At 38.3% G+C, this 15987-nt stretch overlaps 1 protein-coding gene across 2 annotated transcripts in view; it reads right to left on the reverse strand.

Moving 5' to 3' along the window:
* Window positions 1–15987, reverse strand: part of rab6ba (RAB6B, member RAS oncogene family a) — a 68725-nt gene that overhangs the window by 51878 nt on the left and 860 nt on the right. The gene's annotated exons all lie outside the window — the stretch shown is intronic.

A 15987-nucleotide genomic window follows, 5' to 3' on the forward strand; every position in this document is an offset into this window, starting at 1 on the left:
TTTTTTTAATTTGTACTGTAGATATTTTTTTGATATTTTATTTTAGTTTTCCACATTTAGTTAGTATTCTTCTTAACCACTTAAATTTAAAATATAGTTGTACAATTTTTCTACAGCATGTTTATTATCTTGTTTTCTTCACTTAGGAGTAAAAAGGAGCCTTTAAGCTTGACAATGATACAGTCATTTAAATGTATATTGTCATATCTATACTGGTCAACTTTAGGTGTTGCAAAGCAGCTCATCTTCCATCTGAAACAAGCCACTTTAAGGCCACTCCCCCTTTAAGCCAATTCTCTTCTGATTTCTTACTGTTTATACGAGGCAGCCAATCAGAAGAAAGCTGGTTGTTTCAAACAGAGGATTCTCTGAAGCTACATCATTATTTTGAGTCATGGAAAGCTACTCATTTCCAAGAATAAAAGTAATGAGCTCAAAGTAAATACAGCAGGTTAATATCCACAAGAATCTTAATGATGTCAAAATATACATTTGTCAAATACTTTAGGAATACCTGCTAACGATAGCGTTAGTAAGTAATTAATATAAAGAACATTGTATTTATTTTGTATATTTAATTTTGTATAGCTTTTCTTTATTCAGTCATTCATTTCTGAATATTTATTTTCTGGCTGCATCCGAACACGCTGACCCATGTAGACCAATCAGAATCAGGCAGAAACAAAAAGAAGCATCAGATTTAGATCACAGATCGGCCCCGTGGCAGTCTCAGGAATCTGTGCAGTATTGATTATTTCTACAATGCCTGTCACATGAACTACACCTGCAGAAAAAAAGGGACTATGGACGGGACATCCATTTACCAATACCTCTGAATAATGGATGAAGATGCTTTCAGACTCAAAGGCTGAGTCTCCCGTGCACACACAAAGCACTCAGAAAGCCATTTCAGCTCCTATGCAGCCTAATGAGGCATTACTAAAAGCAACAACAACAATACGGCTACATACACAGCAATAACACAATCCCATGTCCACCTAGGTGTGACACCAGCTTGGAGGTATATAACTCTTTGGTGTTTGTGATTGCCTTGGGAAAGAAGACAGAAGTCATATTTCTGCTGTTTGTGGCCAGAGGGCTTCAGAGAGACCAACATGACGTTTTAATGATTAAATTAGATTTCATTCTCAGAAGGCAGAGAGCAGCTGGAGGCTGCAGAAATGAAACTATTTTACCCAGTATCCTGTCAGAAAACCAGGACGCTGCTTTCATTTCCAGTCATTCACACATATCTAGTGAAACTTGGTTCACTACATCATTTTTAAAAAGTCCTACTTATGTTATTTATCGAGGATGAATCTCATTCTAAACTGAAAGGCTCGCCTCTCAATGGGGGTAACATCTGCAGTTAAATGATCAGCATGACGTGTGGTTGTTGGGAAATCAGAAACACCCAAATTTCTGGTCAACTTGTTAGATAAGAACTACAGCAGATGTAATAAAAGATGGACATAACTTAAAGGTATAAAGATTGAAGCCAATGAGGAAGAGCCTTAAATCTGCATTCTTTCTAATCGTCAGCAGTGGGCACTTTCTCTGATCGCATGTAAGAAAATGTTCCTTCAAACTGGTCGGTGACTCGCTGGCAACCACCGGTCACAAGAGAAAAATGTGTATTAATTAAAAAGTGGTTGCAAGGCTTAACAAGGCTTCATATGAATATAAATATAGTCAAAGATCATAAAGATGTGTGACATGTTCTGCATTGTGCAAACATTTTAGAGTGGACTATGATGAATAAAATTGACTGTGAGGATTTAAACCGGTGGCAGACTGTCAAAAGAGGGCGCTATGGTGCCGCCCCCATAAAAATATTGCAAGGAAAAAAATCCACCACAAACAAAAAGTTGCATTACCCAGGTGTCCATATCACCACCTGTTAATGGAAGTACGAGGAAAACGGAAAATATATTTAGCTCATGCTGGCCAAAGTGCAGATCTTTTAACATCATTTGATGTCCTGACAATGAAAATATGCAGCTGTTTTTATCACATGGAATAAATTATTTCTAACCTATTTGCAAATCAAGATTGTTTAAACTAATGTTGATTTTGCCGCTTTATGAGTTATTACAGCTACATGCAGCACTGTAATGCATCAGGAGCGTGAGGTTTGGACAGAGAAAACAGCCATTATGTTTTCCAAGACAAGTAATACAATCAGGAACACACTTAGTGTTTAAAGCTCCTTTACCTGACTCTGGCAAATGTCCAAACGGGTAATTCCATATAAAATTAAGCAAACGTGAAGAGACCCACCTGACTCCTTTAAAATTAGCTGATCTGATTCTGAATATATTAAAAACTAGTTTTGACACAGAAGGAATGAATGACAGCTTAAAGATGAGCCTGGTATCCAAATATAAAAAACCAAAAGCACTTGTTTTGATCAGCCTCCTCCACTCATGAAGCTTTCAAGTGAACCAAAAATGCACTTTCTTACATTTTCTCCAGTGAATTACCAAAAACAGATCGAACATCAAGGGTAGTGATGCTTGTTTGTCACATTGGTATTTAATTAATGATCATTTAGAAGTAATCCGTTCAAATTTTTATCGCAATTAATTGCAAATGTAAAAGTGAAATGAGGTCAAAGTGGTACGCAGGGGTTAAAGAATGTAGGACATCTTGAGTTTGTTTTCAGCAAAGCTTCAGATTTTTTTTTGCTGGCTCAGAACCAGCAGTTTGTAACAAAATGTAGCTTTGATATTTGGAAACTGAGCCCAGCAAAGAAATGCTGACTCAGGGCTAATCACAGGCTATGAAATTCGAGTCAGATTTACCTGCAGTAGAAACAAAACAAGCATTGAAGCCAGTGTGTTTCAGATCAAGGATTGCCTTTGCAAAAAAAAAAAAAAAAAAAAAAAAATAGGAGAGAGAGAAAAGACTTGAAGCAAGGTCTGAAGACAGCTTCCTGTCCATGAACACAAAGACAAAGTGAGCTCTGCAGAGGGGTGTGGAAAGGGAGAAAGATAAAGGATAAATGCAACAACACATAGTAATACTGTAACTAATATGCAAAGATAGGTACCAAATAATCATAAAACCACTGCTTGGAATATTTTAATTACTTACACCTTTCTGTAACCTGGCTGGAACCAGTTTTACTCAGCAGTCTGTGTTACCGTCATTATAAGACTCAAATATGTTTTGTAGCTCCATACAGACTTTTTAAGCAAAAATTGCTCAAAAATGGCTTATTTGGTAGTAAAGGTTGTGACACCTGCTATAGACAAATTACAAAACTTAGTTAAAAAAGAAGATTATGGCGATCTGTTCAGCTTGTCAACACAAGACCTAAACACTAGACCCAAACTCCCTAGAAGCTTTGGGAGATGATTATGATGCTTTGAGTTCTTTCTTCCTGTTTTTTGTAACATTTGATGTTTTTGGAAGTTTTGGGGTCCCTGTTTTGACATTGTTGTTGGTCTAATCTCCCCGGTGTTTTTTGCTGATTCATTCCCTGGCTCCCTGTGTTCACAATTGGATTTCTGTTTGTTCCCTGCCTGTATTTTTTGACATTTGCAATAACTCATTAAAGGTTTGCTTTTCACCTGTTTTTGTGTTCCTCGTGTCCTGCTTTTCTGATCCTCTCCACACCCATTTATGTCAGTTTTACTGTTTGGGTTTTTTGTTTTTGTTTTTTACGATTTTTTAGGGCTGGGTTTCTGCATTGCCTTCCTCTGCAAATTGTCTTGCAGTGATTCATTTCTTTGCCCGCTGAGTTAGATTTAATGCTCCCTACTATGTTAAACTGCAGTGATGAATGTTCAGCTTGCCTCCACTCTATAAATCCCTGCAGGACCTTCTGCATGTTGCTCACACTGGCATCTCAATGAGACAATATATTCCTGCAGTCACATCTACTATATTAATCAGTGCTTGAAAACATTTGTTATTCTAGAATTGATAAAAAGGTTTAAAAACCCCATTAGTCAAAGAGAAAAAACCCCCACCACGCCTTGCATCCCTTTAGCGCAGGTCAAATGAAGGCTTCAGCAGGATGCATTCAGCCCCATGATGAGGACTCATCTGGGAAGCTGGAGAAAGGGTAAACACCGATGGAGACCTGCTGAACTCAGTCAAGTGTCACACCCCATGCCGGGTAAATGACAGCCTTCCTCCACAGCGGGGATTTTATTCACCGAGCCGTTCTGTTTGAGCAACTGGGATTAAGTTGAAATGGGATTCTCTGCCTTTCTCCTTCAAAAGATCTCACATTAAGCAAGAACCCAATCTGTCTCTAAGACACACAATTTAGAGAGAACAGTCTGAAAACAGCTTCTCTGCCTGAATAATGTCAGGCACTTTCAAATGTTCCTGGATCCTTGTTAAACCTGATCTCTAATACAACAGGGTAAGACGTTAGATTTGTAGAAGAGCAGCACCCACGCCCGCCGCTTTATCTTTGTAAAAGTGTGTCGTCAGATACATCCTAAATCTTCCCCTCACACACTGAGAGGGTGAACTGAATCAGACGCTTTCTCTACATCACTGCATGGGCAGCACACACATTTGTTTTATTCTGGGCAGAGTGAATAAGTGAGGCGGTGCTTTTCCCATGGGCCTGTGAGAACACACCCGCTCAGCTGTGCAGCATAAGTACTGTACACAGAGCTACCATTGCTCTGCTGAGTATTCTCTGACTGCAAACCAACCACTGCAGAACTGAAAACACTTAGACAAACATTAAAATTACAGTTTGGCAAACAAAAAACAGCTTTCAACATAATATCAGACCCCTAATTATTTTTGAAACATTATGGTATGCACTTACAAATGTGTTGCAGCAGACATAAGCACTTAAGACAATGCTGGTTAGGCAAGGTGAACAATGTCTGAGCGGCAAAAACAGCACTTGCATCATAGTCAGTATAAAGGTGGGTCTGAAAAATGAGTCCTGCCTTTTTTTTTTTTTTTTTTACCATGGTCACCAGGGGCACCTCTCCTTAGGGTTGTGTAGAAGTGTATGGGCAGACGATGGTTGGTCCAGGAAGAGTGCAAAAACATAAAATACTTTCAGATAGAGTGGAAGTCACAGATTGAAGACTTTCAGCACAGAAAAGACGGCAAGCACATGAAATGAAATGTAAATTTCAGTCAGGTCCATGCAACTTGGAAAGGTTTGTTGGTCATTCAAGGCGTAGTTCACATGGATGAAGGGATTTGATAGATAGGCACCAAAGATTAATGTCACATCTCAGTTTCTAAACAAATGCTTGACATCATTACAATTTCCATCTCTACTTCTCAGTCATGGTGTAGACTAATGGCCAGAGAAGTGTTTTTGTGGAACATAAAAACGATACATTAAAGTTGTCCCGTGCTGGCTAAATGAACTCTGTCTCACTGTAGTAAAGGTCAGAGAAAAACTGACCTTTACTACTATTATTTTGTTGTTGTTTTTTCTTTTTTTTATAATTTCTTGCAGTGTTTTTAATATAAATACAAGAATGTGGTTCAGTTTCACTTTGTCAAAGTGGTTTTCTATCTTTTTTCATTATCCGTCCATCCAGCCATCCATTCTTTTCTGCTTATCCATTTTAGGGTTGTACGAGGGGTGGAGCCTACCCCAGGTACCATATGTGTCACGGTTCTGGGTCAGTTTTGACCCAGTATTTTGAGTTTTCATGTTTTGGTTTGATTTTGTATTTTTTGGTTATCTTCTTGATCTATTTGATGATGATGTTCTATGTTCCATCTTATTCTGGTTTATTTTTAGTTCTGCCCGTGTTAAGTCTGTGTTTCCTAGTCTGCATCCTTGTGTATTGTTTCCTGTTTTATTTTGAAGGATTGTGTCTTATATCAGTGTGTCCAGCTTTGCTCCTCCTGTCTTGTCAGCCCCAATTTCTCCCAGCTGTGTCTCCCTCCTGTTACCCATTCCCTGATTACCATCCTGTGTATATTAGCCCTGTGTTTTCCTCAACCCAGTGTCGCGTCGTACCCTCAAATCCTGCCTGTGTGTTCAAATCAAATCAAATCAAATCAAATCACTTTTATTGTCACATCACATGTGCAGGTACATTGGTACAATACATGTGAGTGAAATTCTTGTGTGTGAGCTTCACAAGCAACAGAGTTGTGCAAAATACAATAACATAAACAGGCAAAATATACGAATGGCTAAATCTGAAACTAATAAATATATGTACAATATATAATAGTATATGCAAAAAAAAAAAAATTTGTTTTGGATGTGTATACTAAATGTTTTTCTACGTGTGTGTGTGTGTGTGTGTATACACATATTTTACAAATTAAATAGAGTCAACAATAAACAAAATATATAAAAATATACAGAGTTGAGACATGTGCAAAACAGTGGCATTACTGTACAGTATGGAGTGCTTGGTTTCATGGTTTGGTTTGTGTTTTGTTTCATGCCAGCAATAAAAGCTGTGGTTTTCAGTTACATTTCGTCTCGGAGTCCTGCATTTGGATCCACATTTCCACCTGCCCGCACACAGAGCCCTGACAATATGTTGAGAGAATATATATTTGGATACAGAGTCCCACCACTTTCTCATTTTATCCTATAAATTTGGTCATTTGTGTATGAATTCCTGAGTCATGTCCATAAACATTTTTTCTAAGGGAACATGTCTTCTTTTGAAAATCTAGCCAGTTCATTCTTGAGTGAGCATTTGTGCCACATATGAAGAAATTCCCTGAAGGCACTATACGAGTGAGACAGAAGAACCACATAAAACCATATGCCCTCCGTCCATGGTTATCACCAGAATGAAAGCATAAAACAGGTAATGAGCCCCAGCTGCTTGGAATATAAAAAAATAACAGTCTGCATTGTTGCCCTAAAGCCACAGATAAAGGGACTAACTTAGACTATTAATGGCCAGCTGAGCCGATCAATAGCAGATCAAAGCTATCAGGGAGTCATTTCCCTCAATCCGTAAGAGAAGAATACTTTCTGGGAAGATGCAATTAGATGTGAAATGAAAGAAGAACAGCTATCTTTAGATGGAGGTAGATTGGCAGATACTACAGCAAACACAGATGCTACTCAGGGAATGAAGACTAGACAAAGTGCCAGTGTTGAACAGCCAATCTGCAGTTCCTCAATCATAGAAAATGCTACAAGCTCAGTCTCCAGCTACTCAGTTTTAATGATTCACTTTTAGAATAGGAGGCGGTGGTACAGGCTGAAATCCCAAAACAGCAGCTCCACTTTACATTTAAAGACTCCAGAGATTTAAAGCTGTATTTATCCTTTACATTATTTTAGTTAATGACAGTTTTAGTCAAATTAGTGAATCTCAAAGGAGATGATGAGGAGTTAAATCAAACCCAGCGAGACCTCGCCTGTTCTGTTCCACCCATCACTCACTTGACGCCGTCTAGTCTTACACACTCTTGCACAACATGAACGATTTTGTTTTGACTAACTTTGGAGATGGCAGTGGATTTAAAGTTGTCTAGGAATGACTTTTGCAATACTGATTAAACATGTTTGTAGGTGAAGCATCAAATTATCTTTCAAAACAAACTAATGTGGATCATCTGGTCTCAGGTGTTGTTTTTGCAGAAGGTGGGTTTGTCTCGGTTTATCTAGAACTCTCAGTAAGATTTTTGACTGAACACAATGTAACCTCCATCGTTTCAGTTTTATTGTCTTTATCTTCACTAACCCCCCAAAACAGAGCCACATTCAGTTTTCTGGCTCCATTCAATTCTAAAGTTATAGCAATGCTCCATGTTTGTAGAAATCTATAAGTCAGAAGATGATCTCTGGTATCTATGAATTTTACATTTTTAAACTTACTTTCTTTCAGATGCTCAACAACTTATTGTACAGCCCCAGTAACAGGTCAAATGGGAATATGAAATTTGACACTGGTTTATAGAATCAGTAAAAACTAAGCAAGCTTGTCATTTCTAAGTATATTGAAATATTGATTTAAAGGTGAGTGGCACCTTCCTTTCTTCTGGGGCTCTATTTTAAACTCAAAGCACTGCAGTGCAGAAAGCAGAGCGAGCTATAACTACTCAGAGGGGAAAATTTCTGAACAGGGAAGTTACTTTTAATCACCTGTAGGTGTTTTCTTTAATTTATTTATTTATTTATTTTAAATCCCATGAGTCAACTTCACTCCCACCACTGAAAATTCAATAGATTATTAACTATTCCTACTACTAGACCGGCAGGGGTATTTTGCAGCTTGAAATTACGGTGCTAAAGCCGGGGCAGGGATAGCTCAGTAGGTAAAGTGGTCGCCCCATGATCGGAAGGTCGGCGGTTTGAATCCACTTAACGGCTACCCTGAGGTACCCCTGAGCAAGGTACCGTCCCTACACACTGCTCCCCGGGCGCCTGCTTAGTGGGCTGCCCACTGCTTCACTGAGTGAATGGGTCAAATGCAGAGAAAAACAAGTAATTTCCCCATGGGGATCAATAAAGTATCCATTATTATTATTATTAAATATAGATTTTTATTTTTTTTTTTTTTGCAAAGGTGTTACATAAAGTTTTAAGGAGCTGGAACATTTGTGACGACAGGAATACAACAAACAAGTCGACCCACGCTAAAAGCACACATTCTCCACATATTTCATCTACAACCTCTGATTCGCAAAGCGAGAATTTCCCATCAGCTGATAAATGTATGAAACCCGGATGTGCCAACGTTTGAATCAGCTCTGAGGCCATTTACTGCATGGCTACCATTTACATTCAAATGTTTTATATTCTCTATACTCCTGGCAAGAATGAGCCTCTTGCATATTTTACCTTTATAGTATTTATGGCATATAGCATACAGTAAAAATCTTTCCTACCATAAATGTCTCTGTCTGCTTCCATAGATTTTCAAGTTTTTTGCAGGAATGGTACCAATTTTATGGCGAGGACAATGAAAAGTTGTGTAACATAAGTTTTTTTTTTGTTTGTTTTTTCACATCATTGGTGCAATTCTAATCACTACATTCGCTCACTCAAATGTTTTTAAAATATTCAAACATCTACAAACCAGATGTTTATTCAGATTTACTTTGAAATTGAAGCATGGCAACAAAAAAGGATGAAAAACAGCGTGACTATGATGACTTCAATGTAGTCTGTTGTTGAAAAAAGCACCACAGAGTCAGCAGCTGATTTATATTTTTGTGTTAAAATGATATCAGCAGACTGTAACACATAATTCACTCAAATGTGCACTATTGAAAGAAGCAACAGAGAAGGATGTACTAAATAAATGCCATTTGCTCATATAGTTCATGTTCTTTACTAAATTTACTAAAAATGTTGAAAGGAATGACATAAGAAACATTTTAGAAGAAAATGTTCTTATAAGAACACTTTTAGAATAGCATATCATGGATAAAGGAAAAAGTATAGATAGGATAAACACCAACAGAGGCATTAGGAAAGTATTCCTGCTTAAAATAATTAAGAAATTGGTTAATGAAATTCCCCATTTGTTCACATAAAGGTCAAGTGGTTGAGTGTTAAAGATACACAAAATCAGAAATAATAAATATTTAAAAAATACCATGAAATTGGTGCAAATAGAAGCCATCAAACCAAGAACAGGAGCCAAAACTGAGCCACAGGCAATAAAGCTAAAAAAAAAACAAAAAAAACAAAACATTACAGTGGTTTGACTTGCCTGTTCTTGCTACAGACTTTTTTGCACTACCTTCTGCTTGTCATTGTGCAGAGTATGCACAACAAGCTGTATGTTATTGAAACGTGAGAAATACACGGTTTGTGGTTTCAGAATCTGAAAGTGAGAAATTGTTGGCTGGTGTATGGCAGTCTGTTGTGAGCCTAACCCCAGAGTTTCATTTGCTCAGAAAGCTGTTTCCTAGAGACATACTGATTGATGCATTAGACAACTAACTGAGCCCTACTTTGGAACATGTCAGTCCGGTGATTCAGGAGTATTTTGAAGCCAGCACTGGTTTGTACAGTGGTAATCTCTGTGCAGCAAAGGGTAGAAGATGGCCTTTTGATTCAGTGAGCAAAAGCTCATGGCGGCCAAGAGGATGTGTCTTCCAAATATATTCCCATCTGTTTGTCTGGGGTGAAATGAAGCATTCAGCCAGGGGATTAGCTCCAAACAATTGCCTTTTACAAAGTACCATGTAGTATTGCTCCTGTGAAAAGACGCCTAAGGCACAATACTCATAGCCCAATAAATGCAGATCAGTAATCTGAGGTGTTCTAACAAAGACTTGGTTGATTGCACTCAGGCTGGAACGGGTAAAAAGCGGTTGCCACCAGGAGTGTGGGTGCGCATACTTGGAAACAGCTGATTGGCCTGCTTAAAGCCCTCAGCTTTGTCAAGGAAATGTTTAGCCAACCTTCTTTGTGCACAGAGTGTAAAACACCTAAAGAAGTATGGCTTCCTGACAGCTCATTTCACATTCTGCCTCCTGCTTCCACCCACTTAATGTAGAGCCTCCACCTCTCTGACGTTAGTGGATTCTTTTATGAAAAACAGCACATCGTGCCATCTTTCCCTTTATAGACATTTTTCAGCCACGTCCACCATTATGGGGCCTTCACTGTACACAGGGACTCTCAACTCAAAAAGAACAATAAGGGGTGTTTTTTTGTGACATACTTCAGTCCAGTTGTGTATATTAATAAAAGATAGCGGCTGAGCTGATGGGATTCACGCCCGCCTGGGCACCAGCTGCAATTATAGTCGACGTGTCAGAGACACGCAGCTCCACCGGAGATGAGGCTGCCGCTGCTGCTGTCTGGATGGTTGACAAATAAAGTCCCCTCGCACTGATAACAGGAACACACTTAACTCCACAAGAATATACGTACAGACCTGCTGGGTCTCCAGTGGAATTCAGAATCAGGATGTTTCCTGAATCAGAATGGGTATTTGGGAGGGGGGGTCAACATGACTGGTCTCCACATATTAAAAGCAAAGAGTCTATGTTACTGTATTTGACAGAAAACTATTAATTTTCCTTTTATATCTGGCCATTTCATAAAGAATGTCTTTCTTTAAAAGTAATTTTATTAAAAAAATTATGCCCTTTCATTGGCACACTCTTAAGCTTTTTTGAGGGGTAAGAAAACCCAAAGAATGAGACCAACTAAAGTGCCTTTAGACCACAACAAACTTTCTATGTTATGGCAAAAATCTTAATCTAGGCTGCAAAAAAGGGCCATAACAGACATGCTAACATCAGCCAAAAGAAATAGTTGGATTTGATCCTGAAAACTATAATCTTCCCAGCAAGTCCTGGTCTGACCCCTCCAAGACATGCCTGAAACACCTCGCATAGGAAGTCTCCATGAGGTATCCCAGTTAGATGCCCAAACAACCTCAACTGGTTCCTTTTGATGGGAAGGAGCAGAAGTTTTACTCTGAGTAGTAACATAGATCGGCCGGTAAATTGACAGCTTTGCTTTTAAGCTCATCTCTCTCTTCTTTACCACAACAGATTGGTCCCAATCCATCTTCAATCTCACGCACCTTTTCCCCTTAACTAATGGACACGACCACCAGATACCGAAACTCTTCCACTTGGGGCAGTAACTTGCCCAGAGTGGGAGCTCCACGCTCAGTGATTCACTTGCAAAGATGTAATCTTGAAGCCACCAAAGTAGACACCACAGGTCACAGGTCGGGCTATATAGAAGCTAACTTGGTTTTATAACAACTCATTGGCAAAATCTAACTTAAATTAAAATCAGATTAATGATCCAGCACTACTGACATGGCTGTTTTACAAACATTTATCTTGCTAATAAAAGTTTGCAGAAGTCGCCTTAATCACCTGAAAGTGAGCAGTTGTTATAGAAAATGCTGAGTCTAAAATCCTTTATTATGTATCGCAGGAGCTGAACACAAAACCCAGCAAATCCATTGGTGTGCATGTGTAGCATAAAATAAGTTTCACCGCAATAGAGCAAACACAGAGAAATGCTGATAAATGCAGTCTTGCTGTTCGTCAGTGAGTAAACACCCTACAACGGCATTTATTAAGACCACGTGTTGGTGAGCAATGACTTCAAGCTGTAACAACAAGCTGAACAATTAGGAAATTTAATTACCAAGTGGCCCACTTTGCTTAGGATAAGAAATGTCCTTTATCAATAATTCAGGCCTATTGTTAGTTAGTTTTAGTGTATGTTCATGTACAGGGATTTTCAAACAGACCTTCGTTTGTTACCTTACGTTTTAGAAATATTTTGTGTGCACACTGTAAAAAATGATCCGCAATTCTAACAAACAAACGAGAGATAAACGGATAAACAGGTAAAACACTTACAGTGAGATGAGATGCAATGATTGCTTAAATGCCATTTTTGCTTGCTTGCCTTCAGTAGCCTCTTTTATACAAATCTTATTTGAACTATGAATCAATATGGGTTACACAAGCCTCAAATTAAGTTTTATACAGCACACAAAGAGATAAAAATAAAGATTTTATTTGTATTCATGTCTAAAACGAATAAATTTACTGGATAAGACATTATGTCTCTCAGTGTGACCATAATTTGAAATGTCAAAAGAATCAGACGGCTTTGTGGTTGGGTAAATACAGACAGTGCACTCCCTGATATTATGTTTATCCAGCCAAATAAATCCCCTTTGGCTTGTTGCTTGGCACTTAATGTCATAAAATTGCCCAAGAGGAAAAAGCTAACTAGCAGGCGTATGTTTGTACATTTTATATAAACTGCGTCTAATTTACTTTCATTTGCTGACGAGAGCACTGCGAGCCGACTGAGCAGAATGTGCTGTTGGTTTTATAAGCTAAAAAGGGAAATCTGAAGCATCACAATGCTTTGAAATCACTTGTAATTATCATTTTTCTCATTAGGCGCACACCGCTGGTGCCTCGTGTAGGACAGTACCAACAAATTCTAGATCCAAGGCACTACAGAATAGCTGGACTCATAGATGAAAACACTTGTGTCAGTTGTTAACAGAGGGGGCTCCTCATAGACTGCATGTAAAGATGGATGCAGAACCTACCAAGCATTGTTTTCTAATGGCCAACAGGGGGCAATTGGCCCTTACCTCACCTTACCTATGACCTAGTTTAACTTCAAGTTGCTAAACTCTTTCCCCCCGGTAAAGGTGATATTTGTCAACCTTACCAGTACCCTTAATGACGAGTTTTGACACCTCAGTATGTATTAGAGATGGACCGATCCGATATTACGTATCGGTATCGGTCCGATACTGACCTAAATTACTGGATCGGATATCGGAGAAAAATAAAAAATGTAATCCGATCCATTAAATATCACGAAAGCACCTCACAAAACTTGCAACACGCCGTAACTCGCCTCAGAACGTTAGCACTTGGAGCAGTATGCATCACGTGATAGAGCGGCTGTGGCATGCGGGACCTGTCGGTGGTCTGGATAGCATGTGGAGCTTCGCTAGCAACCTGGCATTTCATCTCCGACAAAGTTATCCCCGAGAGAAGTAAAGCAAGTGTGTAAGTCCATCTCTGAATGTTTGTAAAGCATTCCTGCGTTAAGCTTAACGAGCGACTGCCTCTCGCTCTCCGGCTGCTACTTCAATCGTGAAACTGCTTAATGATCAGCTGATCGGCTTTTCTGTCGCGAGTCCGTGTCTCTAGTTTGCTTTTGGCCCACTTTGCACCAGAAAGAGGAAACCAGCGGCTGAACAACAGCAGCACGTTTAAGCTTGATAAGCTGTTGTTAGAATGTATTTAATATTACTTTCTACTCGAGGATCTTTTTCTACGTAGCTGACGCTGGTAACTGTGCAGGGGCGGATCTAGCAAAGTTTAGCCAGGGGGGCCGATAGGGCATGAACAGGGAAAAGGGGGCACAAAGACATACTTTTCTTTCTTATTCTCATTTAAAATGTCGAGCTTTTAATAAATAATTATTTGACACCCAAAGTTTTAATTTGATGTAAAATGAATAAAGTCAATTACTGTACATAGTGACTATTAAGTCTAATATAAATACCCTAGTAAGCTATAGTACTTTTTCCTTTGGGAAGGTACCATCTGTGCAGTCTGCAATTTTGTTGAAGAAAGATGTTGAATCTATTTAATATTTCTTGAAAAATAATTGATTTCTGTGCATTTTTTTCACACTTCATCAAATTAAGGTTGATTACGTCGATTAAGCATCATGAGGTGGAGCGTGAGGGGTGGTTCCCTATTTTTTATTTATTTATTTTTGTTGTTGCTGGGAGTTGGAACCCTATTAGTTAGGTTTCTTAATATTTACGCTAAGTACTCTTTAAAATACCAGAATAGTGAGGATGGTGTAGGTTTAAGTTTATTAGATTGATCAGTATTGCTGAACTATGAAATATTTTTTTTGTATACAGGTATAACAGAATAGCTTTAGTGTAGTTGTTGTTTTAAACTTGAGTATGAACTTATACAAAATGCAGCAAGATATTTTAAAAAACAGTTTTGTTGATTAAAAAACACTATATCGGATTCATATCGGTATCGGCAGATATCCAAATTTATGATATCGGTATCGGACATAAAAAAGTGGTATCGTGCCATCTCTAGTATGTATCAATAAAGATCTGGTTTAGCAACCATTAGAATAGGTTCTGGGTTTTTCCACAGGTAGTATGAGTATGCTGTATAGGCGGAGATCACCCCCACTAATTCCTAAACACCAGTGCTTTTGTTCTGGAAGTAGACCTGAAATATGACAGAAAGTACTCAGTTCAGAAAAGAGAAACAAGGGTTAGCTGTAAAAGGGTCCAACGGAATAGAATTAAAGTGGCTCTCTTTGTTTTTCTCATTCACTGTTTCTTTTATTTATAAAATATATCCATACATTTTCTTATTAATTACAGTTTTCAATCATTTTAATTTCTAGGAAGAAGTCAAATGAGCTGTTATTGTCACAAGTATCTCCATCAAGGCTTTAGTAGAGTTCCACAATGACAGCCTAACTGAATATCATAATATTGAGTTCACGATTATTTAACACAATTGTTGATTGTGATTGATGATTTTGGTGAAAAAAAATTATCATAAACGTCCCTGCAGACAAATGAGATGTTTATCCACCTGACTTAAGTGCATCTGCTAGAGCCAAAAAAGAATCTTTCACATAATTCATTGTACCTGCGTGATGGATGGTAATAAAACTCGACAGCTCTGTTTCTCCTCCGTGAGGAGGTAACATCTTTTGTCCGGTTTGCTGACCCTTTCCCAGAAGTCTTCATTATTCACAGTGGTTGCTGGACACATATACAAGTGCTGCACAGTGGACGACTTACGTTAGCAATCACTGCATTGTTTTTCTTGGCCTTCGTTATTTAGCAGTTGGGAGTGCGTTTTCAGGCAGACAAATAGAATGGAAAGGTGTGTATGTAAATATAAGCATATATTTAACCTCATAGGTTTTGATTTGTTGTTACTAAAGCCTCAAATAATATATAATAATAAAATGCAAAATAGCCTAAGCTTTAAAATGCATTTTCATGTCTAGCATTAGGACTACATATAATATATATACATGTAATTGTACATGTAATTGTTTGTACATTTGTGTTTTTAACGGATTTTTACATAAAATGACTGTATAAAAAATGTTATATTATCTTTCACAAATAAAGACACAGTAAAGACATTACAACCACAAATAGAGAAACTGAAAGTATTTCTTTAGAGCTGCTGAAATAGCTTGGTTGCTTCAGGGTTAAATGACATAATGTCCTATTAGTTAGACACAGTAATAAACATGGCACATTGCTGTAAATGAAGCATTATTCAAGCTAATGCATGATCCCACTGTACTGGGTAATCAATATGACCTGCTGGAGCCCTGAACTGTGACTAATGTGGTTCATTGGGCTGCTCAAGACCATAAAACGACCTGCCCTACTCAGAAGACAAAACCCAGACATTCAGCTCATGTCTGAGGGAGCTCAGCTGTGTAATCCTGAGGAAAACAACCTCAGACAAGGAGAAGCTTTGGACTCTGATGGTTTAGGATGGGGGGGAAATATGCTATTT

The sequence above is a fragment of the Copadichromis virginalis genome, linkage group LG23 (assembly GCF_057382275.1).
Source record: "Copadichromis virginalis isolate Kocher_CV1m ecotype Utaka linkage group LG23, C_Virginalis_male_GT1.1, whole genome shotgun sequence".
Classification (NCBI taxonomy): Eukaryota; Metazoa; Chordata; class Actinopteri; order Cichliformes; family Cichlidae; genus Copadichromis; species Copadichromis virginalis.